At 36.8% G+C, this 20,779-nt stretch overlaps 1 pseudogene; it reads left to right on the top strand.

Moving 5' to 3' along the window:
• Positions 1-979: 979 nt before the first annotated feature.
• On the top strand, positions 980-1,692 carry LOC143664328 (ribose-5-phosphate isomerase pseudogene; annotated as a pseudogene).
• Positions 1,693-20,779: the final 19,087 nt, after the last annotated feature.

Below are 20,779 nucleotides of genomic sequence, written 5' to 3'. Positions count from 1 at the left end.
ATTTTTAACAATTGAGTTTATACCAATATTATTTATTTATGGAATCCTGATGATGCCAGGTACCATGGAAATATACTATCTCATGTTCTCTCCAGAGCCCTGCAAGTAAGCACTACTGTGCATGTTTAACTGATACAGATATAGAAACTGATATATAGATATAGATACAGATATAGAAACTGCAGTTCTATAGCACTAAATAACTTACCCAAAATCTCTATAGCACTAAATAACTTACCCAAAGTCACTAATTCTTAAATGGCAGAGTCAAGGATTCACTTCCAGGACTGTCTGAGCCGAGAGTCTAGTTCCTTCCACTCCATCCTGCTTCTTACCAATAAAGCCAGGATTCAAACCCAAGTTATATGTGGCCAAATGTCGGTAGTGATTCTGGTATATAACTCTGCTTGGTAACATGTTATTCTCCTATTCAAAAGCAAATTAATCATGGGTGCACAGGTGGGTCAGTGGTAGAATGCTTGTCTTGCATGCGGGAGACCCAGGTTCGATTCCCAAACCATGCACTCCCCCCAAGAAAAGTAAATTAATCAATCAATAAATCTTAAAATGGCCCACTCAATCTCAAACTTCCCAGTCAATCTTTCAGGTCCCTTCTACTTGGTATACAACTTGCAAAAACTCATTACACTACTAGATTCTCATCCTTCGCAGAACAGTTAGCCAGTTATTGCTACATAGTTTAGCCTTCATGGGTGACCCAGACACAAGGTCAGCCAGCGCACTGATGTAAATTGAAGGGATTGGCAGACTCTTTCCCCAAAGAATATTGAGACTTCACTTACATGGCCTTGGTATACTTAACTCTGTTAACTTCATGGGTTTCAATCTTCAAGAGATTGCATTCATGTAAGTGGAGGATAAATAAAGATAGAAGTCCAAATGAAGTTCACCTTAACACAGAAGTGGTTCTCCGGGCCTCACCGCTAGAGGAGGGGCGGCGGTCGCATCGGTGGTTGCGATGTCCAAGGCCAAGGAGGTCAAGAGGCTGGCGGGCTACGTGGCTGCGGAGAACCATGTGTGGAATAACCAAGTCCTGGGATCAGAAGCGTTTCTACAGTTGTCCATGCTGTGCGACGGATAGCTGGAAGAGTCAAGTAAGAGAATCTGAACCTCATCTGAATTCCCACTTCCTTCCAGGCCCGTCAACTCATCCTGCAGCATGGCCTAACCCTCAGTGGCCTGGATCGACACCCAGAGATGGGCCTCGCCGTCGATGATGCTGACGAAGTAAGCGCTGACCTTAATCTCATCAAGGGTGGCAGAGGCCGGCTAAACCCGGAGAAGGTCGTGGCTGGCTATGCCTGTTGCTTCACAGTGATTACTGATTTTAGGAAGGATTCCGAGAATCTGGGAAAGTTCTTTGAGCTCAAAGGGGGACCATATCAAGACCATTCCGATGGCCTATGTATGCCCGTGAGCTGAGCTGTGACCCACAGGTTTTGGGGGCCGCCTGTAGCCAGGGTCCCATGGTGACCAGCAGTGGGAACTTTATCTTAGACTGGAAGTTCGACCAGGTGCACAAATGGAGTGAAGTAAACACAGCTATCAAAGTGATTCCAGGCATGGTGGACACAGGCCTGTACGTAGATATGACTGAGAGTCTATTTCGGGATGCAGGTTGGCTCAGTGAGCGTGAGGGAGAAGCCCGAGAAGCCTCCCACTGACCGCTGACCCACGGCAGCCGAGTTTGCCCACCCTCCCTGCCAGCCCCAGTCGAGGTGGACGAGCCCCTCCAAGAGCCTTTGCCTTAATGCGTTGGAGCCAGCATGGAGGCTGGCAGGGTAGGGTAGGTGGGATGCTAATCCAGTTATCAATGTCTTTTTAAAAGAGAAATATGAGCATATGTTATATTTTTACTATTAAAAAGAATGCAGTCAGACACTGATTATATTTTCAAAACATTGAGCAATACTGCCTCCAAATGTCAAGCACATGAAATATTAAAACAGTAGCTAAAAGTTTTGATGGGAGAATACCACAGCAAGTTCTAAATGTCCTGTTTACTAGAAATTTGCTTTATATATATGAGTCATACTATATTTCTAAGTAAATTGGCTTTGGCCTTGAATGATTTCATACAATCAGATTTTGATTCTAACAGTATCAAACAGTGAAATGATTTCAAGCTTTCTCTTAGAATGTAGAAAGACACAACAAAAAGTCAATACCACTTGAACCATAAGGAAAATCCAAAAGAATCTTTAAAATTATCTTTTTTATGCCATTAGGGAAATGAGGCTACTAGGCAACTGGATAAACTGAAGCACACATGAACAATTTTAATTTTGGCATGGTATGTGAAGAAGAGATGGCAGATATAAAGGCAAGTAAGAAGAAAGTAACTAATATGTTCATGAATTCTTAAAGGCTAATTGTGGGCAGGCATGATAATTTAGAACCTCTGGAAGCCATCGACACAAGAGGAGTCCACTTCCACTCCATAGCTCTTATCTATGGGCCTCTACCTGGTACTTACGAGAAAGAGTGAGAGCAGGGAAGAAGATCTGAGATTCCCTCCTCAGTGTGCAAGAGTCCTGACCCTGTTAGGGTGTGTGAGAGGAGCAGGAGTATCTGGAGAAGCCCACATATATTTCTCTGGAGTACAAGCCTAACTGTCTCCAGAGTACAAGCATAAAAATCTACTCATAACTCTGAAACTTCTGTCATTTCAAGAAAAAAGCATGTGCTTCTGAAGAAAGGGTAAAGACCTACTTGGAACCTGGGAGACACACAATAAACTTACTTACAATCAAGACCCTCTCCCTACCCCCAACACAAGTTAGAGTTCATCCAACAAAAGAGGTAAGGTCAGTAAACCCACCTACACCAGACCCTGTCCAGTAGTAGGAGTCAGAGGTTGCCAGCAACTGGGGGAGGAGTATTAATTGGGCTGAGAAAACCCAATTCCTGTAGCTCAGTGCACAGGGCATACTAATACTGAAGTTGGAGGCAGAGATCCAAGAACCTCCCATTTTCCTCTATGAGCCTAGCACTGAGTACTAAACAAGAGCAATCCTTCTCCAGAAGAGAAATGCAATCATGGAGAGGGGCTGGTAAAAGCTGAGATTGGAGTAGAAACAGTGAGAAAAAGTGTCCAGGGCTCCAGGAAACACACTAGGCACCTGTGACACCCTGAAGCAAAACAACGAAATAAATTCAGCTCAATAACTGAATAAATTGACTCAACTCCCCACACTAATGGCTTGACAGAAGAGATATGCATTCTTGGCATTAATTGCTATTTACCTCAGTCTTTACTATTTTCCTTTTCACCTTGAATATCCAGCATACAATTAAAAACAAAAAGACACACAAAGAAGCAAAAAAAATTTTAGAATTCTATTGTCAAGAGATAAAGTAGGTATCAGAACAAGACCCAGGAATGATCAGACGTTACAACTGTTAGGCAGAGACATTAAAATTACTATTGTTAAAATGCTAGAATATCTAATGCAAAAGGGCAGATAAAATTTATGAGCAATGGAGAATTTCAGCAAAGACATGGAAACTGTCAGAAAAAAAAAGTCAAGTGAAGTACTAAACATGAAAACACAATATCAGAAATAAAGAATTACTTGATCAAGTCTGCCAGCAAATTGGACATAGCAGAAGAAATAATCAGTGAACCTAAAGATAACTCAATAGAAATTATCATTACTAATGCAAAAAAGAAATAACAATCAGTGAAAAAAACACATAAGAGAACATCCAAGAGTTGTGTCACTATATCAAATCATCTAACACAATAGAAAGTGGAGCCCCAGAAAACATACATACAGAAAGAGGATGGAGCAGATGAAATATATGAATAGATAATGGCCGTGGGAGAAATAGACAAATAAAAAATCACAATTGGAGATTTCAACATTCTGTTCTCAATAATTGAAGGAATCATAGAAAAAAATTAGTAAACATATAGAAGAGTTGAACAACACAAAAAAGCAACTCGACCTAATTGACATTTGTAGAACACTTTATCCAAAAACAGGTAATACATGTTCTCTTCAAATGTTCATGGAATATTCTAGGCAATAAAACCAATTTCAATCAATTTAAGAGGTTAAAAACATAAAAAGTATGTTCTCTGAACACAAGGGATTCCAACTATATATCAGCAACAGAATGGCATTAAGAAAATCTGCAAATCTTTGCACTAAAAAAAAGCACACTTTAAAATAACCCATGGTCAAAGAAGAAATAAGACGAAATAGAAAATATCTTAGCTACAGACATACCTTGTTTCATTGCACTTTGCTTTATTGCACCTCACAGGTAGTGAGTTTTTTACAAACTGAAGGTTTGCGGTGACCTGTTTTGAGCAACTCTATCAGCACCATTTTCCCAACAGCATGTTCTCACTTCGTGATTCCATGTCACATTTTGATTAAGGTGTGTACATTGTTTTTCTTAGACATAAAGCTATTGCACATTTAACACACTACAGTATAATGGAAACATAACTTTTACATGCACTGGAAAACCAAAAATGTAGTGTGATTTACTGTATTGCAATATTTGCTTTATTGCCATGGTCCAGAACCAAATCCACAATATCTCCATGGTACACCTGCACATGAAAACAAAAATAAAACATAAATGTTGTAGGATCCAGCTAAAGCAATACTTAAAAAGAAATTTATAGCATTAAATGCTCATATTAAAAAAGAAGAAAGGTCTAAAATCAGTCATCTAAATTTCTACCTTATAAAATTAGAAAATTTAGAGCAAATGAAACCCAAAGTAAATAGAAGGAAGAAAACAATAAAAATAAGAGCAGAAATCATTGAAATAGAAAAGAAGAATGTAATAAACAGAATCAATGAAACCAAAAGCTGGTATTTGAGAAAGATCAATAAAACATATAAACCTCTCAGTATACTGATCAGAAAAAATGCAGGAGACCCAAATTACCCATATTAGGAATGAAAGGTGGAATATCACTACAGATCCATTAGATACTAAACAGATATTTAAAAAGATAAGGTAGTAGCATTATACCAATAAATTTTCAACTTAGATGAAAAGGCCAAATTCCTTGAGGTACACAAGTTTCTAAAACTCACTCAAGAGGGAAGAGATAACCTGAATAACTTTATCCCTATTAAGGAGATGGAATTCATAGTTAAAAACTTGCCTACAAAGAAAATACTAGATCCAGATGTCTTTACTAGGGAATCTAATAAACATTTCAAGAAGAAATAATTTCTATTCTACACAAACCCTTCCAGAAAATGAGGAGTAATCACTTCTCAACCATTTTGTACATTGCCCTGATGTTAAAACCAGATCAAAATATTACAAGAAAATAAAACTACAGCCTAATAACTCTCGTGAACCTAGACCCAAAAATCCTTAGCAAAATAATAGCAAACTGAGTCCAGAAAAAAATATATTACATCATGACCAAGTTGAGCTTATCCCAAGAATGCTATATAGGTTCAATATTTGAAAAGCAATCAATGAGGCTCATAATGTCAACAGACTGAAAAATAAAAGCTATGTGATCATCTAAATAGACACAGAAAAACGATATGACCATAGTCAACATCCATTCAGCATGTTACTAGGAGCAGAAAGTAATATCCTCTACATGATAAAGATCATCTACAAAAAGTCTACAGCTAACAATATACTCAGTGATGAAAGACTGGACCCTTTCCTTCTAAGACTGGAAGCAATGCAATGATGTCTGCTTTCATTTTCATTCTACATTGTACTAAAGGTCTTAGTATATGCATTAAGGCAAGTAAAACAAATAAAAGGCACCAATATCGAAAAGGAAGAATTCCCTTTACTTGCTAATGGCATGATGTTCAACAAATAAAATCCTAAAGAATCTACTCCCAAAAAGCTACCAGACATTATAAGCGATCTTAATATTATCGCAGGATATAGAGCCAATATATGAAAATCATTTCTATACACAAGTGACAAGAAACGCAAACTATTGCTGCATGAAATTTAAGAAGACCTAAATAAATAGAGAGATATACCATATTCATGAATCAGATGAGTTAATATTTTCAAGATGTCAATTCTTCCCAAATTGAGCTATAGTTATGACACGATCTCAGTCAAAGTCCCAGCAGAATATTTCTTAAAGAAACTGACTTACTGGTTCTAAAATTTGTATTAAAATACAAAAGAATTAAATTTCCAAAACAATTTTTTAGAAGAACAAAGTTGGAAGACATATTATTTTAAAACTTACCATAAAGCTACAGTTATCAAGATAATGTAGTATTGATGTAAGGATAAACATATAAATCAACATGATAGAATAAAGAGTCCAAAAATAGGCCCATACATATAGTGTCAATTGATTGTAGACAAAGGTCAAGGTAATTTAATGAGGGAAACATGGTCATTTCAACAAATATTGCTGGAATGATTTAATATTCATATGTTAAAAAACCCCACCTTAATCCTTATCTCACACCACATATAAAATTAATTCAAAATGGATTCCAGACCTAAACTTAGCTAAAATTGCATAACTTTTAAAAGAAAGCATAGGAGGAAATCTTTGTGATTTCACATTAAGCAAAGATGTCTTTGACAGGGCACAAAAGTACAAAATGTAAAGTAAGAATCTGAGCTTTATAAAAATAGAGAAAAAGTCTTCTCTTTGAAAGACACTGTTTTTTAAAAAGTGAAAAGACAAGTCATAGAGTGGGAGAAAATATTTTCAAACCATGTAACTGATAAAGAATTTATATCCAAAAAGTAAAAGAACAGTACAACTTAATAAATAGAGGACAGGGGACTCAATGGGAAAAAAATGGACAAAAGATTTGAATAGACATTTTACCAAAGAAGAAATATGCTCAAAAGATTCCACATAAATAAGTTACCTCTAGAAAGACTAAACTTGAAAAAATAAGTGATATCAGTTAGCAAGGATGCATAGGAACTGGAGCATTCATATGTTACTGGTGGGAATGCAAAATTGTACAGCCACTTTGGAAACCGTTTTTTATAAAGTTAAACACACTTTTGTCATATATTGCAGCATTCTTACTCCTAGGAACTTACAGAGAAATGCAGAAATGTCTTCCCAAAGACTTATGCAAGCATGTTCATAGTGCTATAAACTATAGTACTATAGTGAGTTTCCACAAACTGGAAACAACCCTAATGTCCATCAGTTGGTGGATGGATAAATAAAATTGCGGCATATAGTGCAATATTGCCGAGCACAAAAAGGAACAAACTAGGGATACATTCAGAAACATGGATGAATCTCAAAAGCATTTTGCTAAGTGTGTGGGGGGTGGGGGGGTGGGAACTAAACACAAAGTCTACATACTATATGTTTCCATTTAAAAAAAACAGTCTAGAAAAGGCAAAAGTATTGGAATAGAAAACAGAACAGAAAATAGAAAACAGGTTCTTAGGGATGGAGATGGGATAAAGGATTAACTTCAAAGGGGTATGAGGGGGCTTTTGGGGGTGAAAGAAATCTGTATTTTGAGTTCAATGGCAGTTACTAGACTGTATGGATTTGCCAAAACTCATAAACTGTTTATTTTAAAAGAGAGGATTTTATTGTATTTAAATTATATTTCAGTAATTTTAAAATCTTTTTAACAATGTTTCCATTAGAGGAACCGGGTAAAAGGTACATTCTGTTGTATTTCTTACAAAGGTATGTGGATCTAAAATTACCTCCAAATAAACAATTTTAAAAGTAAACAAAACTTTTTAAAGTTATAAGAGATTAAAAATCTTTTTAAGAGAAGAATGAAAAAGAAAACATTACTTTAATTTGCAGTAATAATAATAAAACAAGAAGACATACTACAAATCAGGGCTCATCAAGAGTATGAATCTGATCCATAAAAAGTTCAAAGTGATTTATTCTTGTAAGAGATGGAAATGACTTCTCCATTCTGAGCTTGCTGAAGTTGTCACCAGTCAGGCCAGGAATGACTCAAAGGCTCCCTAAGACTGGAAGGAACCCCACAGTCCTCAGCAACCAACCTCAGCTTGAGTTCTCTCCAAAAAAGCTCAAAGTGACAGTACCTGCTAAAGATCAAAGTCAAACTGCAACTGTTCTAAATCTCCCAGCTGGACTTTCCACCAGTACAGAAGCCAACCCCAGGAAAACTGCCTGATGAGAGTCTCTGGAGCCACAAAAACACTTCCTAAAAAATCCATGAGGGTACAAAGGGGTAGAGCTGTCCATGGCAGTTAATGAAGTTCCTCTTTTGGGTTCCACATTTGCCTGGCATACTTCCTCCCTTTGATCCAGCAGACCTGGTTTCAGTAACCACAGATAACCATCCTCCCAGAGCAAGGAGGGTGAGCAAAGGCACCAACTGTCAAAGGGTACTGAACTTCAGTTTGGGAAAATGGCCTTATGTACACTCATACAGAAGCTAGAACTTGATTTTCATCAGAAGTCTTGGGTTTCATCCCTGCTTGGTTATCAGGGAACATTACGCAAGTCTTTAACCTCACTTTCCTCATCTCTGGTGGTGATAATAAGAATATCTCACAAGATACATATTAAGTTGAAATGAGGTCAGAGATATGAACTTATTTGGTAAACTATTCAAATGTTAGAGTTTTCTTTTTCAGTCGTATAATTTTCCCAAGTCAGTGTTTCCCAGGGAGTGACACATATCCCCCTATTGGAACCCATAAGATTTTAGGTTTTCATAGACTTCTTTATTTTAGTATTTATAAATTTAATTTAGAAGATTATTAGAAAGATGCAAGTAGCCTATCTACTTTGCTAAGATGAGGTTAAGGTTAAAATTGAGTCAAAGTGAAATTTGCATTTCAAAATACGTTGGGCTAATATTTGAAAAAAAGGAGTATGTAGATATGGTAGAAATCATAAAGATGAGTAAAATTTGAGAAATACTGCCCCCAGTTATGAGAACCAGACCTGTGAACCTCAGCCTTGGGTCTCCTAAGGACCTTTGTCCTTATACAGTATATAACAAATGCTCTCTTTGCAAGAACTCTGAGGCACATTATTTCTGATCATATCAGATAAAGTTGTACTTCTCCTAAAGATCTGCTTTATCTCATGGACATTGCAAATTATGAAATTGATCAGATTTCCCTCATTTCCCCCATCCCAATTTCCCTATTAACCTTGACAACCAAAAAGCTTGAAAGCCCAACTTGGGGCTCGTTGTCAAACACGTATAGGCTCATGTCATAGTCACGTTTTTAAGCCTCATTCCTAACTCTATTTCATGGCTGTATCTTATTATCACTTTTTCCTTTCTCTTCTACTTCTAACTTATTATCTTCCTATATTTTTATATACTTTTAAGTCACCTTAAATTTTTTTTAAATAAGGCAGTGTATAGTATTTAAAATGTCCTAAATCTTTTTCCCTTTAAGAGAATATTTTTGTTATTTAAAAAAAAAAAGTGGCCCCTAAATCCAAGGGATGGGTTTGAATGTGCTTTGAATGAGGTAATGGGAGTGTGAGCATAGTTCAGTGGTAGAATTCTCGCCTGCCATGCGGGAGACCCAGGTTCAGTCCCAGGCCCATGTACTTCCCAAAACCAAACAAGCAAGCAAGCAAAAGAGAGAGAAAACATACAAAAATTCAACAAATGATGCTGCAATAACGGCATGACCACAGAAAAAGAATGAAATGTGACTCTGCCATACAGCATGCAAAAAAAAAAAATGAGGTAATTAGCTATGCTAGCATCATTTCGAGATTAGTCCTTGTCAAAAATCCATCCATCTCAGTGTTACATCACTAAGGTACAAAACAAATAAGTGATTAGGACTGACTTCAAACCTGGGTAACCCCAGAGACCTAAAGTAAAATGGGAAGTGGGTGCTGTGGTGGAATTGGGCTTCCTTCTTTTTCCTCAAAAGCCAAGGTTTTGCTGACACCACCGCCACCAAAAACAAAAAAACCCAAGTTAAAATGATACCAAAAATTTTTAAGTCACCTTAAATATTTAGAATATTTATCAGAATACTCAGAATACCCTAAACTATGGGAAACTATTCTGTTAAAAGTTCATATACTGAATCTCCTCAGTATATAAGGAGATTTTTCTTTTCCTGATCTACCTACTTTTTCTTCAGCAAAAGATAAGGTATTTATTTTGCATCCACTTTTATCTTATAAAAAAAGATAATTCGGAGGCAATGCACTAGTGACTCAGTGGCAGAATTTCTCTCCTGTTGGGCCGGAGACCTGGGTTCGATTCCCAGAGCCAGCCTATGCCAAAAAAAAGGTAATTTTAAAATTACCTTGTTTATGTTACTTATATTTTCTGAGTCTCAAAAAATTCCTAATCTACCTATTTTGGCATGGAGGAAAAATGAAACATTGTCAGGACTCTTTCATTTGCATGTGGCAAAAGCTCAACTCATACCAGCAAGAGAAAGATGATGATGGGGTTATGGGTTATTATGAATTATTCACGTAAAGACTGAACAAGCAAAAACAATGCATAAAGGTAGATCTCAGAAACATCTGGAACTAGAGACTTTAAGGCCTTCAAGATCCTCTTTGTGACCCCCATTTCTGTTTCACCCTGCTGATCAACCTCATTCTTTCTTAAAATGGACTAGACGGAAGCATGACCACTCAGAGTTCCAGTACCTCAAATCTCACAGTACACAAACCCATAGAGAAACCAAGACCCACTTTCTCTAGTCCCAAAACTAAAAAATCAAAACTATAAAGGGTTCTGACTAGGTGATTTTGGGTTAAAATTGATGATGCTGATGATGATGATGACAGAGTAATATGCCACTTATTAGTTATGTAGCCAGGAGGTAAATTATTTTACACCTCCTGCTTTCTTACTTTCCTACTTCCTTGCTTTCTCTATCAAAATACGCCTCTCCTATATCTCATGGCATCAGGAAAATGAATTGATTTACTAATTCTTGCTGAAATGCTAAAGGCTACAGAAGTGGGGAAAAAAATATCCTTTTCAGAAAAGATACTTGAGATTTAACTAGAGCCAAATACAACAAAATGTGTTATCCAAAAGGAGTGACATGACTGAGCTCAGCAGCAGTGGCCATAAGGTTGGGGATTAGGATTGCCCCAATTACTGGATCTAATGCTTATCTTTGAGCCAAACCACACCGTCTGGGAGAGAGCTCTTCAAGATGGAAGCGCCCACTTGGTCACGTGATTAAATGAGAGGGAGGAGCATTTCCCAGAAGAGAAGACAGGAAAGGTAGACTATATTAGGCAGGAAAAAAAAGTAGAGGATTATTACAGGAGGTTTAAAAGCATCAGGATCAGATTTTAAGTAAATCAAGACTCCTAGACTCATATCAAATGTTACCTATTCCAAGAAGCCTTTCCTGAAAATAGTCAATTATAGAATCCTCCTCTCACTGGCCTGCCCATTCAGTTTATGTGTAATATACCTCCCACTCAATTATATTGAACTTCTCATGTAAGTATATACATTAAGTCACTTTCCAACCATCTGACCATTTTAAATTTTGTCTTCTCCACTGGATTTTGTTCCTGATGACAGAAAGCAGCTATTTCTTGCTGATGTGGTCAAAATCATCGGTGTTAATTTAGTATTGTTCCCAGGCAAGATCTTTACATTTTAACTGGGGTCTACTACAAGTAAAGACTGAACCCAAAAGAGTAATCTGATGTTGGATGCTTAAACATATGCAGCAGGACATCTTAGGCAAATGAAACTAGGGCCCAGGTGCTGTGACTACAGCCATAACTCTCACCATATTCCTCTATTTGTCATCATCATCATATCACCATCGTCATCAACATTATCAATTTTTATCTGTCCATAGTCTCATGGCAGTCCTACTTTCAAGATGGATTAGCTGGAGTTAGGGAGAGGCAGACAAAATTGAACTGTGGTTGAGACCATGGACTCTGGAGGCAGGCAGACCTGAGTTTGGTTCTGCCACTTATTAGTTATGTGCCTGGAGGCAAATTATTTCACAGCTCTGAGCCTCAGTTTTCTAATGAAAAAGTCTGTCTAATAATAGTGCCTCATGAAGGCATTTTGAGGATTAAATGAAATAAAGTATCTAAATCCCTTAATATGGCACCTGTTACACAATAAGTGCTCAGTAAGTGGTAGTATTAAAAAAAAGTACTAATCCAAATCATGTGTCCCATTCTCCCGTAAACACATATATTTGTCAAACCACGTGACACAGCTTTCAGTTGGAGAACGTGATAATTATACCTAAAATCTGTAAGAAAGGGGCTGCAGAATCACAGTGATATTTTCAAGCACATCTTTACCTACAAACTATAAAACTTTCTGTTGAAGCATCAGTCTGTGAAAGGCATTGAATTCATTAAAGTATTTTTAGTAAGCACGTTCTGCCCTGCTCTCCCATTGGGTCCCACACACAGACACATTCAACAACACAGCCGCCCCACCCCCTAGGCACCTGACAGCAGCATGGACTCACGACAAACTGTAAATGGACAAAAAACTAACCTTTGTTGGTTCAAGACACAGAGAATTTTAAGTTACTGCAAGAAGTTGTTAGTGTAGCCTAACCTAACCAGACTAATAGAGGACTTTTTCATTTTCTCTCTCAGGTGCCCACTTAGAACTGCTCTTCCAGAACTTACCCTCTTCCTGCTCCAGCCTTTTTACTTCCCACTTTCTCTATAAAAATACACCTCTCCTATATCCCATGGCATCAGTGACGATGAATTCATACACTAATTCTTGCTGAAATGCTAAAGGCTGCAGAAGTGAGAAAGAAATATCCTTTTTAGAAAAGATACTTATGTCTTATGTAGAGTCAAATGCAACAAAATGTCTTATCCCAAAAGAGTGAAATTTAACACCACAGCAGTCCAAAGAGAAAGGAATCTGTGACATTTTCTGATTATAGTATAAGTAATTTCTCTATAATTTTTATGCTTTGAGAGAACTTTTACATTCAGTATCTTAGGGCTAACTATTATCATCTCCATCATATAAATAAAGGAACTGAAATTCAGTAAGTTTAATTTGGTTGCTCAAGGCCACACGGCTAAAAGGTTATCAATTTAGAACTGCTAAATCAAAATATTCTGATTCTAAGTACAGGATCTAGTCATTGAATAAACATTTGTAAATTGGCTACTATGTTCCAAGCACAGCTCTAGACTTTGGAGATACAGTAATAAATAAAACAGAAAAAAAAAATCCTTGCCCTCATGGAGCTTACATTCTAAAGGGGGAAACAAGCAATGAATAAGCAAGTAAAATTTTTGTATGTCTGTTGGAAATAAGCATAATGAAGAAAAGTAAATTGGGGGAGGGAAGATAGGGTGTGCTGGAAATCTTTTTGAAAAGGTACATTTCAGCAGAGACCTGAAGGAAGGAAGGAACTATCTGAGGGATAAGCATTCCAGAGAGAGGAAGCAGAAAATCCAGAGGCTCTGAGAAAGGAGAGTTTCTAATGGATTTGAGAAGCAGCAAAGAGGCCAGTGTGGCTGCAGCCGGGTGGATGTGGAGGGAGCAGTTGCAGATGAAAACAAGGAGGAATCAGGCTCAGATCATGAGGAGCATATGGGCGATTACAAGGCTGCTGGCTTTACCCTGAATAAATGGGGAAGCCTGTGGAACTCTGAGGATAAGGGAGACTAGGCACTCTGGGAGAACGTGGCAATATAACAGTGAGTAAGTAAATAAATAAATTTGGTGGCTGAAAGTTAAATCATGCTGATGGGGAAACTGACAACCTTAAAGCGCTTATATTAGAAAAGAAGAAAGGCTGAAAACAATCAGTGGTCTTTGCTTCCACCTCAAGAAGTTAGACAGAGAGTAACAATTAGATCTAAAGAAAGCAAAAGAAAGGAAAGTGTAAGAGTGAAAGGAAGTACATAGAAATCAACCCCTAGTGAGACAGATTAAGAAAAAAGAGAAGGCACAAATTATCACTATCAAAAAATGCAAAAATACTGTACATACTTTTATAGTAAAAAGACTATAAGGGGATAATATGAAAAGATTTACTCCTAAATGTCAAAATGTAGAGGAAATGGGCAAATTCTTAGAACAATGTAACCTGCCAGAACTGACATGAGAAGAAATAGAAAATGAAAAAATAATACTGTAATGATAAAATAAATTGAATACATAATTAAAAACCTTCCTACAAAGGAAATCATAGGCCCTGATGCATCACTGATGAGTTTTACCAAACATTTAAAGAAGAAATCATGCTGGATGTTACAAAAATAAAATGAAACACCCACCAAATGGCTTAGAGGCCAGCACAACTTTGACACCAAAATCTAACAAAGGCATTATAAAAAAGGAAAATTGTATTTAATCCAGCAATATATAAGAAAGATACTATGATATAATCAACCAGGGCTTATTCCAAGCATTTAAGATTGAATTAGCATTTGACAACCAATCCATGAATTGACCATATTAACAGTATAAAAGGGAAAAGGTACAATTGCCTCAAGAAATGAAGAAAAAGCAATAGATAAAATTCTATATCCATTCACTAAAAACAAATGAAAACTCAGCAAACTAGAAATAGAATAAATTTCCTTAAACTACAGATTAATCTGTTGTCTATCTATAAGGACTGTATAACTAACATAATACTAAAGGGTCATATATTTAATCTTTCCCTTTTAAATTTGGAAGGAGACAAGAAGGCTTATTATCACCTCTCCATTCAATATTGTATTGAAGGTCCTACAAAGCGAGATGAGACAACAAAAGAAATAAAAGGTAAAACTATTGAAAAGGAAGAAATAATATGCATTATTTGAATGATATGATTTTGTGCATAGAAAATCCAAAATAATTTATAGATAAATTATTAGAATTATTAATCAAATTAGCAAGATGTCTGAATTTATAAAAACTAAAGGGTATTTTAAATACCAAAAAACAAACCTATAGAAGCAAAAACAGTTCTTAAAACCCACTTACAATATCTTTGAAAAATCCAATGTCAAAGATTAAATGTAACCAAAAAAGTACAAAACTTCTACCCAGAAAGGTATAAAATATATTGAATTTTTTTAAATGCTAATAAATGGAAGAATGTACCATGCTCATGAATCTGAATACTGAATAATACAAATGTATCAATTCTCCCTACATTGATGTTTAGATACTGTGTAATCCTTAAGAAAAAATCCCAATAGGATTTTTATGGAAACTGACAAACTAATTCTAAAATTTATATAGAAATACAAAGGCCAACAAGAATTAATACATTCTGAAAGAAAAAGAGTGGTTAGTATGACTGGCTATATCAGTTAAAAGATTTATTATAAAGATACACTGGTTGAGATAACATGGTATGGGCACAAGGTAGACAAGTACATAATGGAGTGGGAGAGGGAATCCATGCATATATAGACCCGTGCATAGATGGACACGTTTAATTAACAGGGTGTCACAGGAAACATACATGGCAGTAGTAAGCTTTCAAGGAGCATGATGTATATAACTTACACTCATGTGTTCAGAAAATGAATTGATAAACTGACCGGCAGACAGACAGAAATGCAGGCAGACCGGCAGACAGACAGATTAAGGTGAGAGAGAGAGAGAGAGAGAGAGAGAGAGAGAGAGAGAGAGAGATGATAGAATAACATGACCAATGCGGCAAAATTAAAATTATTGAATCTGGACATCTGGGGGTGAGTAAGGGTATGTTGGAATCCTCTAAAGGGATTTGTATTATTTTTGAACCTGTCCCTGTAAGTACAAGAGTGTTCAAAATATAAGGTAAAAATATATTTTTAATGGGCTAAAGAATAAATAGATGCTTCTGCAAAGAAGTATACAAATGACCAATGAGCACATGAAAAAGCTGCTCAGTATCACTAGCTATTAGGGAAATGCAAATCAAAACCACAATGAGGTACATTCTGCACTCTCATGAGAATGGTTAATATTTAGAAAATGACAAGTGTTGGAGAGGATGTGGAGAAATAGGAACACCCATTCATTGGTGGTGGGAATGTAAAATGGTGCAGCCACTGTGGAAGACAGTTTGGCGGTTCCTCAGAAAGGTAAGTATAAAATTACCATATGACCCAAAAATCCCACTTCTAGCTATATACCCCAAATATGAAAGCAGGGACTCAAACAGATTTTTGTGCACCAATGTTCATAGCAGCATTTTCACAATTGCTTAAAGATGGAAGCAACCCAAGTGTCCATCAACAGAATAATGAATAAACAAAATGTGGTGAATTCATGCAATGGAATATTATTCAGTCATAAAAAGGAATCAAGTTCTGATACATGCTACAACATGGATGAACCTTGAAGACTTCTGGTGAATGAAATAAGACAGATACCAAAAGACAAATATTGTATGATCTCACTATTATGAAATAATTGGAATATGCAAATTTATAGATTCAGGAACTAGAATACAGGTTACCAAGGGTCAAAGTGGGAGTAGGTAATGGAGACTTAAGTTTAATTGATACATTTTCTGTTTGAGGTGGGGTGGAAGACTTTTGGTAATGGGTGGTAGTAATGGTAGCATATCATAAGTGTAATTAATACTACTGAACTGTATATTTGAATGTGTTTATAATGAGAAATTTTAAGTTGTTACCACTCTTTAGGGATGTTTGGGCTATGCCCATTCTAACTTTTTTGTGTTGGAAGTTGCTGTTGATAATATGGAATAGGAAGATGGAACAAGTTGGTGTTCTGGAGAGGCTGGCCCCTCCAGGTTTCAGGACCTTTCTAGTCAAGGGACCCATCTGGAGGTTGTAGGGGCCTGGAAAGTTATGCTAGTGCATGGAATCTTTGTAGAATCTTATATATTACCCTAGGTGTTCTTCAGGATTGGCAGGAATGGGTTTGGTGGGGTTTGGCAAGTTATATAGGTAAAAAATAACTAACTGTAGCTTGCATGAGAATGACCTCCAGAGTAACCTCTAGACTGACTCTATTTGAACTCTTCCAGCCACTGATACCTTATTGTTTACACTTCTTTTCCCCTTTTGGTCAGGATGGCATTGCTGATCCCACAGTGCCAGGGCCAGGCTCATCCCTGAGAGTCATCTCCCACACCACCAGGGAGATTTTCACACCTGGATGTCATTTCCCATGTAGAGGGAAGGGCAATGGTTTTACTTACAGAGTTGGGCTTAGAAAGGGAGAGACCACATCTGAGCAACAAAAGAGGTCCTCCAGAAGTAACTCTTAGGCATACTTATAGGTAGACTAAGCTTCTTTGCTACATACATAAGTTTCACAAAAGCAAGCCTCAAGATCCAGGGCTTGGCTTGTTGATTAGGGGGTCCCTAATGTTTGACACAGTAACGGGGGTTTCCCCAGTGGTAAAATTTAATATTCCATCATTTTTCTCCCATCCCTCAAGGGACTTAGCAATACTTTTTGATTATCTGTTTAGTATACTCTGAGATGCATCCAGCCATTTTTGCATTAAACTATTCAGGATTAAAGGCCCTCATTCTTATTCTGGGCTCCCTGTGTTTGGATTGTTTAAATTATCTATCCAGACAGGTTTAGTTAGATTATGTGCTACAGAAAATTTAGGTTCTGGACAAAATAAACCTTTCTTCTTTTGGTCTCAAGGAGTAGATGAAGTTCTAAAATACTTCCTTACTCCTGTATTCTGAATTACATTAATACTGACGTGATAGGCTTCGTTCTTATCTCTAAATACCAGGTTATACATATATAAAAGAGTCTCTCAAAATCCACAAATAATAATTACCATTCCAGACTAACTGTGACTCCTATAAGAGCTTACAACCTAGACCCCTGTTTTCTTATAAGTATTTTCTAAATGAAACCATACAAAATTTGCTTTTTTCTTTCCGGCTTATTTTGCTTTACCAAATGTCCCACAGGTTCATTCACAATGTTGCATGCCTCGCAACTTCATTCCTTCTTGTAGCAACAAGTTAGATATATTCACAGACCATACAATCCATCCAAAGTATACAATCAGTGGCTTACAGTATCATCACATAGTTGTGCATTCATCCCCACAATCAATGTTAGAACATTTTCACTATTCTAAACACACACACTCACACATATACATCCCATACGGCTTATTCATTTTACTTTTTAATGTTGCTAATAAATAATTCAAAATTTTGGCTCACATTATGTTGGATTAGACAATGCCTCTGTAGAGATCTACATACGACTAAAACTCTATGAGCCTCGACTTTTCTCTTCATCCAGGGGGCAGTTATGATAGTACTGACCTCATAGGGCTGTGGCAAGGATTAAATGACAGAATGGTTTTCAGGAACTTCTGCATGTGAATGCCAGCTCTTATCATAAATATTAGCTCTTATTTCAGGGAAGCCCCTGGGCATTACTGAGTACAGCAGTCATCTGAAAGAATCCCCAGCATAACCTTTCACTTAATTTTACTCTTTAAAAATTATTTTTAGGACTGGGGTTCTTAGAAACCACATCACTCAGAAGTTTCAGACTGTTGCCTTGCAAAAGATTGCTTGGTCATCACTGGTTTTAAAAATTGAATCTGAACTCCTTTATTGTGGGAATGTTTCCCACTTTGCCACAGGCCCAACCACTCCTATTTCCTTGGCAGAGCCTCACCTTTGGGTTAACTCTTCAGTACCCATAGCATTTGCGTTTGGACCTGACCCTACACTGATCCAAGCCCCTCGCTTTTCTGATGAAGGGGCCCATCGAAAAGAACACTCAGCTCATAAGACTATGACAGGAATCCAGTCTGCTAAGTCCCAGGCCAATACTTCATTCATGCAAATATAACACGGAGCCTTACTCATTCATGCAATGCAACATATAAGGGTTCCTCACTTAGACAACAGTACAGAGGGTGCCCAGTGTGGGTCAACAGGTTCTCAGGGGACGTGGTGGGAGGTGGCGATTTTCTTCAGTTTACTGCCACTGGAATAAATGAATAATTGCCAGAGGTTATGATACCTTTAACAGAGACCAATGGATTACCCTCACGGAAGGGAGGGAGGATGGTACCTGGAAATCAGTGGTTCCAAATAGCCTGGTCTAAGATGTCCCAAATCCAATCATGTCAATCTTCACTTTCACCATCTTCCTTTTATTAAATTATTTCCTTCCTCACTTTTACTTAGCCAGTCAGACTTCAAACAGTCTTTTGATCCTCACACCAACCCCAGAGACAAAGGTGACCTACAATAATCCCATTTTTTGTTGAGAAACTGGACCGCAAGAGGTCAGAAATTATAGTGCAAAGGAAGGCAATCAATACACATTTTGTTTTTCTCATATTGAAATAACACGTGCACTGTTGATATTATTTTTCTTTAGTGGCCACTTACTGTTTTTACTTACGTCAATTAGTTTTGAAAGGAAATTTTACCTGATTACCAGATAATTAAAACTTGAAATAGAATATTTGATATTTAAATAGAAAACCAGTGTTACTTGTCATAAATGGAAGATTAGTAAATACGATGAAAATAAAACAATTCTGTTTAGAAACTGTTGCCTGGACAGCATTTTAGAATCCAAATACGCATACTATATACCAGAACTTAAATCAGAATCCCTCTGCTCGGGTGGCGGGAGGCAGACCCAGGCACCAGTATTTTTTTTTTTTGAGCAGTTTTATTGAGATATATTCATACAATCCATGCAAAATATATAATCAATGTGTTCACAGTATAATCACATACTTATACATTCATCATCACAATCAATTTTAGAACATTTCTTCACTCGAAAAAAAAAAAACATCCCATATCCTTTACCATCCCCCCCCCCATTATTTATTCTTAGCTATTCTTAGCATTGGTGTGGTACATTTGTTACTGTTGATAAAAGATTATTAAAATTTTACCATTAACTATAGACCCTAGTTTACATTAGGTACATTTTTCCTATATACCACTCTATTATTAACTTCTTGTAATAGTGATATACAAATGTTTTAATTCATGAAAGAACTTTTTTTATATTTGTACTGTTAATCACAGTCACCATCCTCCACAACATTCTCTGTGCTACGCAATCCCATGTTTTATCCTCTAGCCTTCCTTCTACTGACATACATGACCCTGAACTTCCCCTTTCAACCACAGTCACACATATAATTCAGTGCTATTAATTATACTCACCCTAATACACTAAATTACCTCTATCCACTTCCCAACATTTAAATTTAACCTAATTTAAAAACTGTACATATTAAGCATCTGTTTCCCATTCTCTGCCCTCACTCTATCTCCTGTTGAACTATATTCTAGATTTTAACTTTATGAGTTTACTTATTATAATTAGTTCATATTAGTGAGTTTGTTCAATATTTGTCCTTTTGTGTCTGGCTTATTTCGCTCAACCTGATGTCCTCAAGGTTCATCCATGTTGTCACATATGTCAGGACTTCATTTCTTCTTACTGCTGAATAATGTTTCATTATATGTATATACCACATTTTGTTCTTCCATTCATCAGTTGGATGTACACTTGGGTTGTTTCCATCAATGGCTATTGTGAATAATTCTGCTATGAACATTGGGGTGCAAATGTCTGTTCACATCCCTGCTTTCAGTTATTCTGAGCATATACCTAGTAGCAATATTACTGGGTCATATAGCAATTCTATACTTAGCTTCCCAAGGAACCGCCACACTGTCTTCCACAGCAGCTGCACCATTTTACATTTCCACCAACAGTAAATAAGTGTTCCCATTTCTCCATATTCTCTCGAACACTTATAGTTTTCTGTTTGTTTAAGAGTGGCCATTCTAGTAGGTGTGAAATGATACCTTATTGTGGCTTTCTTTGCATTTCCCTGATAGCTAATG

Source organism: Tamandua tetradactyla, chromosome 20 (assembly GCF_023851605.1).
Source record: "Tamandua tetradactyla isolate mTamTet1 chromosome 20, mTamTet1.pri, whole genome shotgun sequence".
NCBI lineage: Eukaryota > Metazoa > Chordata > Mammalia > Pilosa > Myrmecophagidae > Tamandua > Tamandua tetradactyla.
The sequence above is the reverse complement of the archived record's forward strand: the minus strand, read 5'-3'. Positions and strand labels throughout refer to the sequence as shown.